Source organism: Crocodylus siamensis, chromosome 6 (genome assembly GCF_052110815.1).
Source record: "Crocodylus siamensis isolate JL-2025a chromosome 6, ASM5211081v1, whole genome shotgun sequence".
Lineage (NCBI taxonomy): Eukaryota > Metazoa > Chordata > Crocodylia > Crocodylidae > Crocodylus > Crocodylus siamensis.
The window spans coordinates 8,548,306-8,561,071 of NC_143400.1; the positions used below are offsets into that span (position 1 = coordinate 8,548,306).

The 12,766-nt window shown below is 61.8% G+C and overlaps 1 protein-coding gene across 2 annotated transcripts in view; it reads left to right on the plus strand.

Moving 5' to 3' along the window:
* The first annotated feature begins 3,736 nt into the window (after nt 1-3,736).
* The window catches only part of RARG (retinoic acid receptor gamma), a 32,815-nt gene continuing 23,785 nt past the window's right edge, over nt 3,737-12,766 (plus strand). Inside the window, exon 1 of one of the 2 annotated variants that reach the window (XM_090050663.1) lies at nt 3,737-4,118. The gene's annotated coding sequence lies outside the window, so the exon portion shown is untranslated. The remainder of the gene's footprint in view (nt 4,119-12,766) is intronic. The other variant, XM_090050660.1, reaches the window with a different exon arrangement.

The window sequence follows — 12,766 nt, forward strand, 5'->3', positions numbered from 1 at the left end:
GCCCAACCCCCCCCTGCCATGTCGTTGAGGCGCTGGGGGGGGGCGGGGGGGGCGTGTGCGTGTGTAAATTAGGCCCTGCGTTTCCCAGCGCCGAGGCCCATAAATTGGGTTAAATGGAGCTCTTGGCCGCGGCCCATCGCCGCTCCCGGCCCCGCGGCTTCGCCTTCAGTATGTTAAATGAAAACATGTGTCTCTGCAGCGCCGGCCTCGCTGCTCTGCGCCTGCCGTGGCCTGCCGGGGACCCGCGGCAGTGCCAGGGCCGCCTGAGCTGTCGGGGGGCAGGGGGTGCCCAGGGCACCGGTGTCCAACAAGCTGGGGTACCCATTGCCATGCACCCCTGTCTGCCCCCGGGGCTCAGCTCCCATCGCCTTGGCCCCGCTTCTCTGGGGAACGGCGTCTCCCCTCCTGCTGCACCCGAGCGTATGTGTGTGTGCATGTGCAGAAGCAGGCGGGGGGGTGTGTGTGTAAGTATGGGTGCCTGTGGGAGTGTGTGTGACTACCTGTGTGTGTGTGTATGAGCATGCATGAGTGTATGTGCAAGGAGGTGTGTTTATGGGAGTGTATGTGCGTGACTGTATATGTGTGTGAGCATGCATGTGTGTGTGCAAGTAGTTGTGTCTGTGGGAGTGTGTGAGCGTGTATGAGTGTGTGTGCATGTGTCTGTGGGAGTGTATGTGTGGCTACACATGTGCATATATGTGCGCCCGGGTGAGTGTGAGTGAGGGTCTGTGCATGCACAAGCGTGCACATCTAGGAGTGTATGTGGGTACAGCCGTGTGTGTGAGTAGACATGTGTGTATGTGCATGCCTGTGCAAGTGTGCATGAGTGTGTGCACATGCAAGTATGTGTGTCTGGAGAGTGTGTGTGTGTCTGTGGGAGCATGTGTGAGGATATGTGCACACACACAAGTACATGCTTTTGTGGGAGTGTGTGTATGTGCATACAACCGTGTGTGTGTGAGTATACACATGCGTGTGTGCATGTGTCTGTGCGAGTGTGCATGAGTGTGTGTGGGTGTGTGTGTGTGGGGGGGTGTCCCGTGGTGCCAGGCCAGGGGGCAGGCTGCAGCCGTCTAGTGGTGACCTGGGGAGCCCGTCAGGGCCCGGGGCACCCGTGGCAGTTCAGTGGAGCCCTGCCTGTGGCTGGGCCGGTGCCCGTGCCACCAGCCTGTGCCCCCAAGGGACGGCAGGCCCTGGCGGGCGCTGAAAACTCCCTGCTCCCTTCCTGGGGCCTGGCAGAGAAGGAACCCAGGAGCCCTCCCGCCTGCTCTAACCAGTAGGCCCCACGCCCCTTTTGCAGAACCAGGGAACCACAGCAGGACCCCTGCAGCCCCTTGTTCTCCTCACACCATCCATTTCCCATCCAGAGCCCTGGGCTCCCCTGAGTCCTGACTTGCAGCCCCCCTCCACTCCAGCTCGCCACCCCGCCTGGGCCACCCCTGCTCCCGGCAGTGGGAGGTGCCAGCAGGGCGCAGGTCTCGTGGGGGGCGCTGTCTGGGCGCCTGCTGCCAGGCGGATGATCCAGCCTCAATGCCCCTTTTGTTGCGCTGGGCTGTGCCCTGGGGGGTGGCCGGTCATGGTGCTTCTGGGGGGAGCTCGTGGGGGGCCCGTTGCCTGGTCCCGAGCTCCCTGAGTGCCATTAACCCTTTACTGGGGGGCACCCCCCTCTCTGCATTTCCCTTGGGGCACCCTCTGCCCATGCCACAGCCCCCCCCCCCGGCTCTGGGCACCCACTGGTTGCTGTGTTTGGAGTGGGGCTGGCTGGCTGGCAGGATGCCTGGGTTATCTTTCTGGCCGGGGCAGGGGGCTTCGAGCACCCCGCTCTTAGCCCAGGCCCTGTGCTGGATTTGCAAGCACCCTGCTGTCCTGCCCCTCCCTTGCCCTGATCTCAGACCCAGGCCCTCCCCAGCCCCCCAGAAGCAGCGGGTGCCTGCAAAGCACTTCAACATGCAGCCCCCCGCCCACCCCCCTGCCTTCCTGCCTGCATGGAGGCCCAGATGCAAGTCATTAGGGGAAGCCCAGAGATGGGCATTCACTGCAGGCCCTCGTGCCCAGGAGGGGCTTGGCACAATGGGCATCCCCTGGTCTGGGACTGGAGACCCTGGGGGAAGGTGGGGATGAACTGGGGGCTGGTGGCAAGTGGAGGTGGCTGTGGGGTGCAGCTGGCTCTGGGGTGTGGGGGATCGGAAGTCTCTCCTGGGGGCTCCAGGGGTGAGAGCAGGCCCTGGGTGCCCAGAGAATAGGGAGCAGCCTGGGAGAGGGATGCAACCTGGTTTACACGCCTGTGGACTGCAGGGCTGCTCACAGCTCCACCCCAGTGGTGTAGGCATGAGCCACAGGCTGTCACATAAGCTCTGTGGTCAACGTGGCTGGCCTTACGGGGGTGATGGGCACTGGCTGGCATGGTGGACAGTGCTGAGGCTGGTGCACTGCGTGCTTGGTCTAGCCCTGGGTGCCTTGGTCCATGCTGTGTGTGGATTGGGCCCCTTGGGGGCAGGATTGGTGCTGACCATGCCCACTGGCTGCCCATGGCCTTTGCTGCCTCAGTGCTTGCCAGGCTGTGCCCTGCCCGGCCACTGGCACAAGCAGTGCTTGGCAGGGAAAGCAGGTGGCAAGCTTGGGGCTGGCTGGGGCCAGCACAGTGTGAGCCCTTGCTCTGCTGGCCATGGTCTACCTGCCCCACTTGGCCTGGTGCGTTAGGGCATTGGTGGCACTGTCCTGGCAGGCGCTGAGCTCCTGCCCCCCACCCTGAGAGAGGAAGTAGATGGATTGGTAATGCCACCCCCCATGAGGCCCATGGTTAATAAAGGGTTAACAACTCCCTTTCTGCTCCAACTCTCCCCAGGGGAGGATTAAAAGTCAGCACAGGCAAGTGTGAGCGGGTGTGACGGGGATCTGGCTTGCACATGTGTGTGAGGGCATGGCCTCGGGTCTGGCTTGCGTGCCTGTGTGTGTGTGACACTGGATCTGGCTTGCATGTGTCTGTGAGGGTGTGACATTAGAGGTGTGTGTGTGTGTGATACTGGATCTGGCAGATGTGCATGTATGGGTATGTCAGACATGGGATGTTTGCAGTGTGTGTGTGTGTGTGTGTGTGTGTGTGTGTGTGTAAGAGAGACAAGAGTCTGGTGTGTGTGGCTGTGACATCTTGGATTCCGGTGTGTGTGAGAGCAAAATAAAGACCTGGCCCCTGTTTGTGCATGCATCTGTGCGTGCATGCATGTGTGTGCGTGTGTGTGCGTGTGTGAGAGAGAGAGAGTGGGGGGAGAGAAACTGACTTATGGGATGTGTGAGAGAAATTGACTCTGGCTTGTGTGTGGTTGTGGTACTGCATCTGGTGTGTATATGAGAGTGTGTGGTTGTGATACTAGATCTGGAGTGTGTGGTTGTGGTACTAGATCTGGAGTGCACGTATGCAGTTGCGATACTGGTTTTAGTGTGTGCCCACGTGGCTGTGCCACTATATCTGAAATGTGTGTGTGTGTGTGTGTGTGTGTGTGCAGCTGTGATACTAGATTTGTAGCGTGTGTATGTGTGTGTGTTACATGTGTACACGCACACAGTTGTGATCCCAGGCCCGGCATGCGCGTGTGCGACTCTGGACTCTGGCAGGCGCGTGCGCTCCCAAATCTGGCACGCACGTGTGCTGGGGGACTCCCAGGCCGTGTGCGTGCGCGCGTGCGAGCGTGTCCCGCAGGGCCAGGGCCTGAGAGGGACCTGTGCCCCTGCCTGCGGGGTGCGTCCCTGGGCGTGCGGGTGCCGCGGTGGCCCCGCGTGGAGGTTCCTGGGCTGCGCGGAGCCGTGCGGAGCGGGGAAGGAGGCGCGGGGGGGGGAGCGCAAATATTTTCCGTGTCTTTGCCTGAAGTCATTCTGTGGTTTCTGAAAAAATGTGCTGTATATTTTCAGGGCTGCGTCACATGACCGGCCGGGGTTATGAATAGACGAGTATAATGATTTCTTAGTGAATGTTAGAAAACACACACACACACACTCACACACACACACGCACACACGGCACCGCGGCCGGAGGAGACGCAGACGCCCGCTCGCCGCCGCCGGGGCCCACGGAGGCTCCCTCTGTGTCCTCCCCCCGTGCCAGGTGTGACACCCAGGCCCAGGTGAGTGCGTAGGGGGGGCTGAAGCTGTGATTTGTGGTAGGGTGGGGGGATCCCCACGGGGGCTGCATGGCGTGGGGGGGCGGAGGGTGATGGGGCAGGCCCTGGGGTGCTGAGGGCACGGGGATGTGGGGCGGGAAGCGTGGGGTGGAGGGATGGTGGCAGGGTGTGGGTGGGTGGCCGGCGGCAGGGAGTGAGCGGGGGGGTGTGTGCATCCCGGCAAGCAGGAGTGAAGGGTACAGAGTGTGTGTGTGTGTGTCCCGGCAAGCAGGAGTGAAGAGTATACTCTGTGTGTGTGTGTGTGTGTGTGTGTGTGTGTGTGTGTGTGTGTCCTGGCAAGCAGCAGTGAAGAGTATACTCTGTGTGTGTGTGTGTTTGTGTGTGTGTGTGTGTGTCCCGGCAAGCAGCAGTGAAGAGTATACTCTGTGTGTGTGTGTGTTTGTGTGTGTGTGTCCCGGCAAGCAGGAGTGAAGAGTATACTCTGTGTGTGTGTGTGTGTGTGTGTGTGTGTCCCGGCAAGCAGGAGTGAAGAGTATACTCTGTGTGTGTGTGTGTGTGTGTGTGTGTGTGTGTGTGTGTGTCCCGGCAAGCAGCAGTGAAGAGTATACTCTGTGTGTGTGTGTGTGTGTGTCCCGGCAAGCAGCAGTGAAGAGTATACTCTGTGTGTGTGTGTGTGTGTGTGTGTGTGTGTGTGTGTGCATGCATCCTGGCAAGCAGGAGTGAAAGGGTGCACTGTGTGTGCATGTGTGTGTTGGGCTGTGTCCCAGGGAGAGTTGGGGGGTGAAGCAGGAGGGTGGGTAGAAGGGTGCGTGTCTCTGTGTGTTCATGTGTGTGTGTTTATGTGTGTGCGCGCGCATCCCAGCGAGCAGGAGTGAAAGGATGCACTGTCTGTATATGAGTGTGCTTGGGTTTGGTCTCAGAGAGGGTTGGGGTGTGAGGCAGGAGGGTGGGTAGGAAGGTGCATGCCTCTGTGTGTGTGTGTGTGTGTGTGCCTCCTGGCAAGCAGGAGTGAAGGGGCGCACTCTGTGTGTGTGCATGTGTGTGCATGCTGAATCAAGGCAGTATGTGTGTGGTGTGGGTGCATTGGAGCATGCACAGTGAAGTGGGGATGCGTTGGTGCATGCCTAGGGACTGAGGTTTGTGTGGGGGGGGATGAGCTTGGGAGGGGCTGTGTGTTGGGGGGTGATGAGGTGTGTCACGGCGTGCGTTGGTATGCCCCACTGCCCCCATCCTTTCCCCCCTCGCCCTGGCCCCCCTCCCCCCCGGCACTTTGCGGGGTCAGGACAGGGGACGCCGGGACCCCACAGCCCCTCGTACCACAGCACTCTGGGGGGTCTGCTTGTTGTCGGGGTGGGGGCCACCACAGGCCAGCAGGCAGGGAGAAGGCCTGGGGAGTGGGGGCGTGGCGCAGGGCTTGAGGGCATCTCAGGCTGCCTAGGGGATTTAGACACCCAGCTCCTGCCAGCTTGGACACCCAGACACCTGGGTTCTCTCCTGAGCTCCAGGCGGGTCCGTACTCTGAGCGGTTACATGGAGGAGCCCAGACTCCTGGGTCCTCTTGACAGCTGGGCTGCAACATGCCGTGCCTCGGTTTCCCCACCGCAGCTGCAGCTGGAGAGGGCCCTGGGCAACAGGGCCCTGCAAGGGTCCAGGGGGTCCAGCCGGCGGCTGCCCCATTCAAAGAGACACCCGGGAGCTAGGGTAGGGTGGGGGAGTCAGGCAGGCCTAGGGTGTGGCAGACTGGGGTGCACCCCAAAGACCTGGGGTGTAGCCATGTCCCCGCTCAGGCCTTTGTGTACCCGGGGCAGGAAGCACTGCCCTGGGATGGGGACGCCGGGGGCTGGCAATGCCCTGGACCCTTCGTGGGGGGGGGCAGCAGTGTGGCTTGGTGGTTAGAGCGGCGAAGCCTGACTCCAGCGTTGCGTTCCCGTCTTGGGGGCAGGCCTCTGGTTTGCTGGTGGGTTGGGGTCTGAGGGGGGCACGCCGGGCATCCAGGACTCCTGGGTACTCGGTCATGGACGGAGGCTCAGAACAGCTGGGTTCAGGCTCCGAGGCCCGGTGCAGGGTGCAGCTCTTGTGCCTCAGCTTCTCTGTGGGGCCATGGGGCCTCTCACACCCCAGGCAGGGAGCTCCCCGCATGCAGCCAGCTCTGGGGTGGAGTGGGGTGGGCAGAGGGGTGCCTGCATAGAGGGGCCTGCAGGGGGGCCTGTGGAGCTGCTCGCCGCCACCCCCTGCTGCCTGTGGTTTGGGCCCGCAGCTGCGTGTCCTAGCCCCAGCACTGCCAAGGGGGAGTCTCCCAGAAGGCAGCAGGTCCCATGGAGAGTGTGGGGGTGTGGGCCAGCTCTGAGCTGTGGCGCCTCTGGGGTAACCGGGGTTCGTGGATTGTGTTTCCATTGGGTGCCAGGGCCAGAGCAGGGGGTGCCACACATGGCTGGGTCCCGGCTCTGCCGCCCCTCCTGGCTGCCCCCCAGCAAGGCCCTTCCCTGCCCCTTCCCCTCTGGCCTGTAAGAGCGGCTAGACGACGGGACAGGTGGGCACCAGCCCACGCCGTCTCTCCCCCAGGACACCTGGGTTCTCTCCCTGCCACCAGACACTTCCCACGCCTTGTGCCTCAGTTTCCCCTGGCCGCTTCATTGGCAGAGGGCAGAGCTGGGGCTCCCGGGAGGGAATGGCAGGGACACGACTTGCCCCGCCGCCCACGCCAGGAGCCTCCACAGGGTTCCCACACCACCGCCCCGCCACGCCCCGCCTCACCAGGGCCTAGCTCTGGCCCCAATGCCCGTGGGCTGCAGCCCCAGCTGGGTGGATGTGCAGAGAAGGGCAGAGCAGCAGGACGCCTGGGCCCCTGCGGCCCCGAGAAGAGCAGAGGGGTTCGGGGGGTTGGTAGCCAGGACTGCTTGGCTCCATTCCCAGCTCGTGGCGGGGAGGGGTGGAGCAGGAAGGTGGCAGGGCAGAGGGCCACAGCTGCTGGCTGGTGACTCAGCGCCGGGCCCGGCCCAGCGCCCGGGGCAGCAGGAGTGAGTCAGCCCTCCAAGAGGCAGGCAGGCAGCGGCTGGGGGCACCACCCACTTGGGCCCAGGGACGCTGTCGCATGAGGGCACTGTCGCACGAGGAGCTGCACACCAGTCTGCTAGTGCCAAGGACTCAGCCCCCTGCCTCTGCCCCCTGCCCCCGCGCCGCCCCTCCCAGCCCCCCGGCCCCCTTCCCCGTCCCAGTGCCAGATGTCGGTGCTGACATGCCTGGCGGAGGGGGGTGCCGGGGGCCCCGCGACTCAGACGCTCCTGCCCCGCTGTCTGCCGACAGGCCCCGGCTTGCTGCCCATAAAGGAGAGAGGGGGGAAAGAAAAAGCCCGAGCTAATTCGGTCATGGAAAAAGGTTTGGGTGGAAATACCTTCCCCGCGCGGGCGCCGCAGTAAAAGGCAGCTTTGTTCGCCGGCTGCAGCAGGGAGGCCCCAGCTGGGCTGGGGGGAAGCCACTGGCAGCACAGCCCTCCTGGCGCCCCCCACCCTCCCGGGGGGCTGCAAAAGGGGCAGGGGCTTCATACCCCCTCCAGAGGCCTTGCACTTGGCTACAGGCAGATGGGGGGGAGCTGGGCTGGGTAGCTCTACCAAGGGAATGGGGGGGCCTCTGCCCCGTGCCTCAGTTTCCCCCAGGTGCAGGCATCCAGCTCTGTGGCCAGCCTCCCATGGTGGCCGGGATTGGGGCGCACACGGCTCTGATCACTGCAGGACCCACAGACTCCTGGGTTTTTGTCTTGGTGCAAGGAGGGGAAGGGGGCACAGCCGGGACTCCTGGTCTCTTTTCCCAAATCTGGGAGGAGAGTGAAGACCAGGGGTCAGGAGCGGGGTAGGGGCTGGCAGCTCAGACACCTGGTTTCTGTCCACAGATTTGGGGGAGCTCCATGTTCAGAGTCCTGCTGGGCTGTGGGCTCACAGGGGGATGATGGACACATCGTGCCTCAGTTTCCCCAGCAGGGCGAACCTTATGGGGGGGTGGGACACTTCACATAGGCTATGGATGGCTGGATGAGGCTTGAATGACCCCTGGGAACTAATTAGCCAAGGCAGTTGCTTCCCCCTGATTAGTTGCCCACCAGGACCCCTTGCCCCCTACCGCTGACTCAGGGGGACCAGTCGTGCCCCTGCCCTGCTCACAAGTGCTCGTGCAAGGTGTGAGTTAGTGTGGGGACTCCCACCCCCTGGCTCCAGACCAGGCTGGTCAGCTGGCAATGGGGAGCCCCCATCCCGGCTCAGCCACCTGCGCGGCTCTGACCCCCCCCGGCCCCCCAGGCATGGCAGACAGGGTGCCAGCCCCAGAGCTGCAGGTGTGGGGGGCTCTGGGGGCTGTTGCCTCCCTCCGTCACTGCACCACGGGTCCATGGGCCTTGTTCTGGGGGGGGTCCCAGGCCACTCCAGCCCAGCTCTGTGCTGACCCTGAGCCCCAGGGTCCCGATCCTTTGGGATCCTTTCTGGTGGGGCCTGCAGGGCCCGTGGGGCACACAGGTTGGCGCGGGCGCAGGAATGCAGCGCTGCAAGTCAGGGAGCAGCGCAGGGCTGGGCCCAGGAAGCTCCAGCTGCCTTTGTTCTTCTCGCCCCAGCCGGGGGTTGGTCCCAGGCGGGCGGGAGAGCAGGTTCTGCTGTCGCCCCCGGCGGGTGCAGGCCCGGCACTCCCAGCCGAGCGGGGCGGCTGCCATGCGGCTGCGGCAGGGGTGGAGTGTGGCAGGGAGAGGTGCGCTCGCAGGCCCAGGCCCAGCATGCACACAGAGACCCGCACACACGTGCATGCACCCCACCCTAGCACACGCACACACCAGCCCACCACACAGGCATGACACACACAGAGACCTGCACGTACACTCTAGCCTGGTGCACATACATGCATACACACAGAGATCTGCACACACCCCCCAGCCCAGCCCACAGGAATGACACACGCAGAGACCTGCACACCCCCCCTCCCCCTGCTGCCCAACACATACACACATGCATACACGCAGAGATCTGCACACATGCCCCCAGTCCAGCACACAGGCATGACACGCACAGAGTTGTGCACACTGCCCCCCAGCTCAGCACATGGGCATGACACAAGTGGAGACCTACACACACCTCAACCTGACACACACACACACATACATACAAGCAAAGATGTGCACACACACCCCAGCCTAGCACAGAGGCATGACACACACACAGGTGTACACATTCCCCCTAGCCCAGCACATAGGCATGGCACACATGGCAACCTACATACACACACCAGCTGAACACACACACACAACGAGAGATTTGCACACACATGCACACTCCATCCCAATGTAGATGCATGCACACACCCCAGTCCCCCCGGTATACTCAGTCAGCAAACAGCCCCACATCACCGTGCCCAGTCAGCTCACACACATCCGTACAGCCACCCCCCACCACCCAGAGACAAACCCAAAACACTCCAAAACACACCACAACAAACACCTACGCCTGCCAACAGGCAAATGCACAGATACATGGACAGATGCATCAAGATACACACATACTCCCAGTCAAAACATGTGGGATACACCCCCGACACACCCATGAATGGGACAGCCCAACATCCCAGCATACTCTAACACACACTAGACATCTCTATTCCCATACACATGTTGTAACACCCATGCACATGCACCCCTGTTGTAACCCACAGCCCCCCAGGCCTTCCCTGAACCAGGTCCAGAACCCAGATGTCTGCTTGCCCTGTGCTATGGGCCGGGTGCTCCCCCTGGCCCGCCGATGGTCTGGGATGGCCTGGTGCTGAAGCCTCTGATGCCATGCACTGGGGTGCCCACGGGCACTAGGGGCAGGGGTGGATACAACCTGGAAAGTCTCTCCTTGTTTTCTTCTACCTTTTCATGCAAACATCCCCCAGAGAAAAGGGCTCAGCCCATGCCCCACCTCGCCCATGCAGCCTCCCCCTTGCCATGGGTGTGTGCCAAGCCTTTGGGTCTGAAGGGATCACACCTCCAGCCATGCTCCCCTCCCTACCTCACCAGCAGGGGCTCCAGGGCCAGCTTCTGCAGCTGGGAGATGCAGGGTAGATTCCTTCCTCTGCCACTGACTTCCTGTGAGACCCAGGGCACATCACTTAGCCTGGGCATGGCAGGGGTTCCCCAGGGGCATGAAACTCCAGGAGTGAAATCAGTGGAAGTTTGGTCCTTGTGGGATGGTGGGTCTGGGGCTGTATGTGCAGTTCCTAGTGCAGAGGCAGTGGGGTGTGGGATAATGGGGGGCAGTGGGGCTCCTGGCATGGGTAGTGCAGGAAGGCACTTGCTGGGGCAGAAGAGGTGTGTGTGTGCGCATCTGCACGCATGCTGGGATGGGTGAGTGTGCATGTATGTTTGTGTGTATGCTGGGGCCAGTGTGGGTGCATGTGTGTGCATGCACATGTGTGTATGTGCTGGAGCTGCCACATGTGTGCGAGTGTGAATTGGGGCTACTGTGTATGCAAGTGTGCTTGTGTGTGAGTATGTAAGTATGTGTGTATGTGTTGGGGCCAGTTTGTGTGTGTGTGTATGGGATGGGGCCAGTGTGTGCACGTGTGAGCTGGGATTGGTGTATGTGTGTGTGCTGGGACTGGTGCATATGTGCGTGTGTTGGGGGGGTGTATGTGTGTATGCTGAGGTTGGGGTATGAATGTGTGTTGGGGTATATGTATTTGTGTACTGAGGTCAGTGTGTGCATGTGTATGTGTTTGTGTGCTAGGGTTGGTGTGTGTGTGTATGTGTTCTGGGATTGGTGTATATGTATATGTGCTGGGGATTGGGGGTGTGTGTGTGAGCTGCAGTTGGAGTGTGAATATGTGTATGGGTGATGTGTGCTGGAGTTGGTGTGTGAGTGTTTGTGTGTATACTGGAGTGCTGTGTGGATGGGATGGGGTTTGTGTGTGTTCTGGGACTGGTGTATATGTGAGTGGATTGAAGGGTGTGTGTATGTGTGTGAGCTAGGGGGTGTGTGTGTGTGCATGCCAGTTGTGTGTACACTGGGGCTGGTGTCTGTTAAGGGGTGTGCATGTGCATGCTGGAGTTGGTGTCTATGTGCATGAACTGGGGGCTGATGTGTGTGTGCGCGCACATGTGTGCACTGGGGTTAATGTGTGGCATGATACCCGCCTCTGCTGGACCTAAACCCGCCCCTGGCCCCCAGCTCTGTGAGCTTCCCCCAGCAGTGCCCAGAGAGGGTTCCAGAGCAGTGCACACTGGGCGTCAGTCCTACATGGTGCTGCACCCCCATGGGGCGGGGTGGGGGGGAGGTGGTCGTGGCCTCCTCCACGCAGGAGGGGTTGTCCCGCTGGCTCCCGCGCTGGTTTCCGCGCACCGGACACCTCGGCCTGACAGCGGTTTATTTTTGGAAGGCGAGTGCAAGGGGCCGCACATATGGAAACGCTTACGGAAACGAAGGCCTCGAGCAATCGCCTCCTCGCTCCCCATCTAGTGTCTTTCCCAGCTCGGGTGCTGGGTCGGGGCAGGCAGGACAGGCCTGGCCCAGCAGCCTTAACATTGCAAAGGTGCCTGGCGCCACCCTCCTGCCCCCCAGCCCCAGGGTGATCTCAGAAGCAGACCCACTGCTCTGCTCCCAGGTTGCTGCGGGGTGGGGTGCTGCTGTGCGGAAGCTCACACCATTGCTGTTCCCATGGGGCACTGTTATGGGGAAGTTTGCAGCCCTAGGGCTGAGCTGGGCGTTGTGGTGTGGAAGTTTGCAGTGCTGGGGGTGTAGCCATGCACTGCTGGGAGAAGCTCACAGCTCTGAGAGTCCCCCGTAGGCACTGCTGGAGGAAGCTCGCAGCTCTGAGTCCCCACTGGGCACTGCTGGGGGTAGCTCACAGCTGTAGAGTACCTGCTGGGCATTGCTGGGGGCACCCCATGCCCTCCTCTCCCCCCCGGGGGGGCTTTGTCCCTCTGATCCAGACCACCCCTGTGTGCCCTGTGGGGCTCACCAGGCCAGTGCCAGGCTGTTCGCCTCACCCTACTGCCCCCGACCTCCAGCGGCCCCTACAACTGGGGGCCCAGCAGTGGCAGGGGGCAGTGGTGCTAGAAAGGGGCAGAGATGGAGAAGGGGGCCGCGGGCAGGGGTAGCCGGGGGGAAGAGGGGCCGGCTGGGGGGGAGCGCAGGAAGGCGCGGGGCTGTTGTGAATTAGGGCCGCGGTGTCGGGTTCCCCGTGGAAGATGTGAGCTCACATTCTGCCCCCGGGGTGGTACGGCGGGCGGGCGGGTGCGGGTGGGGCCGCCCGGGCCAGCGCTGGCACCGAGAACATAAGCTCCATTTATCTGGGAACCTGAAATGACTCTTGATTTGAATCATATGGTGAAAGCGCAGCAAAGCCGGGCTGGGCTGCCGCTCAAGAGGGAAACGCACACACAGGCACACACACACGCACAGGCACACACACATGGCCACGGAGTCACACAGGCACATGCATACACACAAGCACACAGTTACAGAATCACACACACACACAGGCCCAGTTACACACAAATACAGAGACACACAAGCACACAGTTACACTTACAGAATCACACACACAGGCCCAGTTACACACAAATGCAGAGGCACACAGGCACACACACATACACATGGGCACACAGACCCCCACAGAGTCAGGCTCACAGACACAGACAG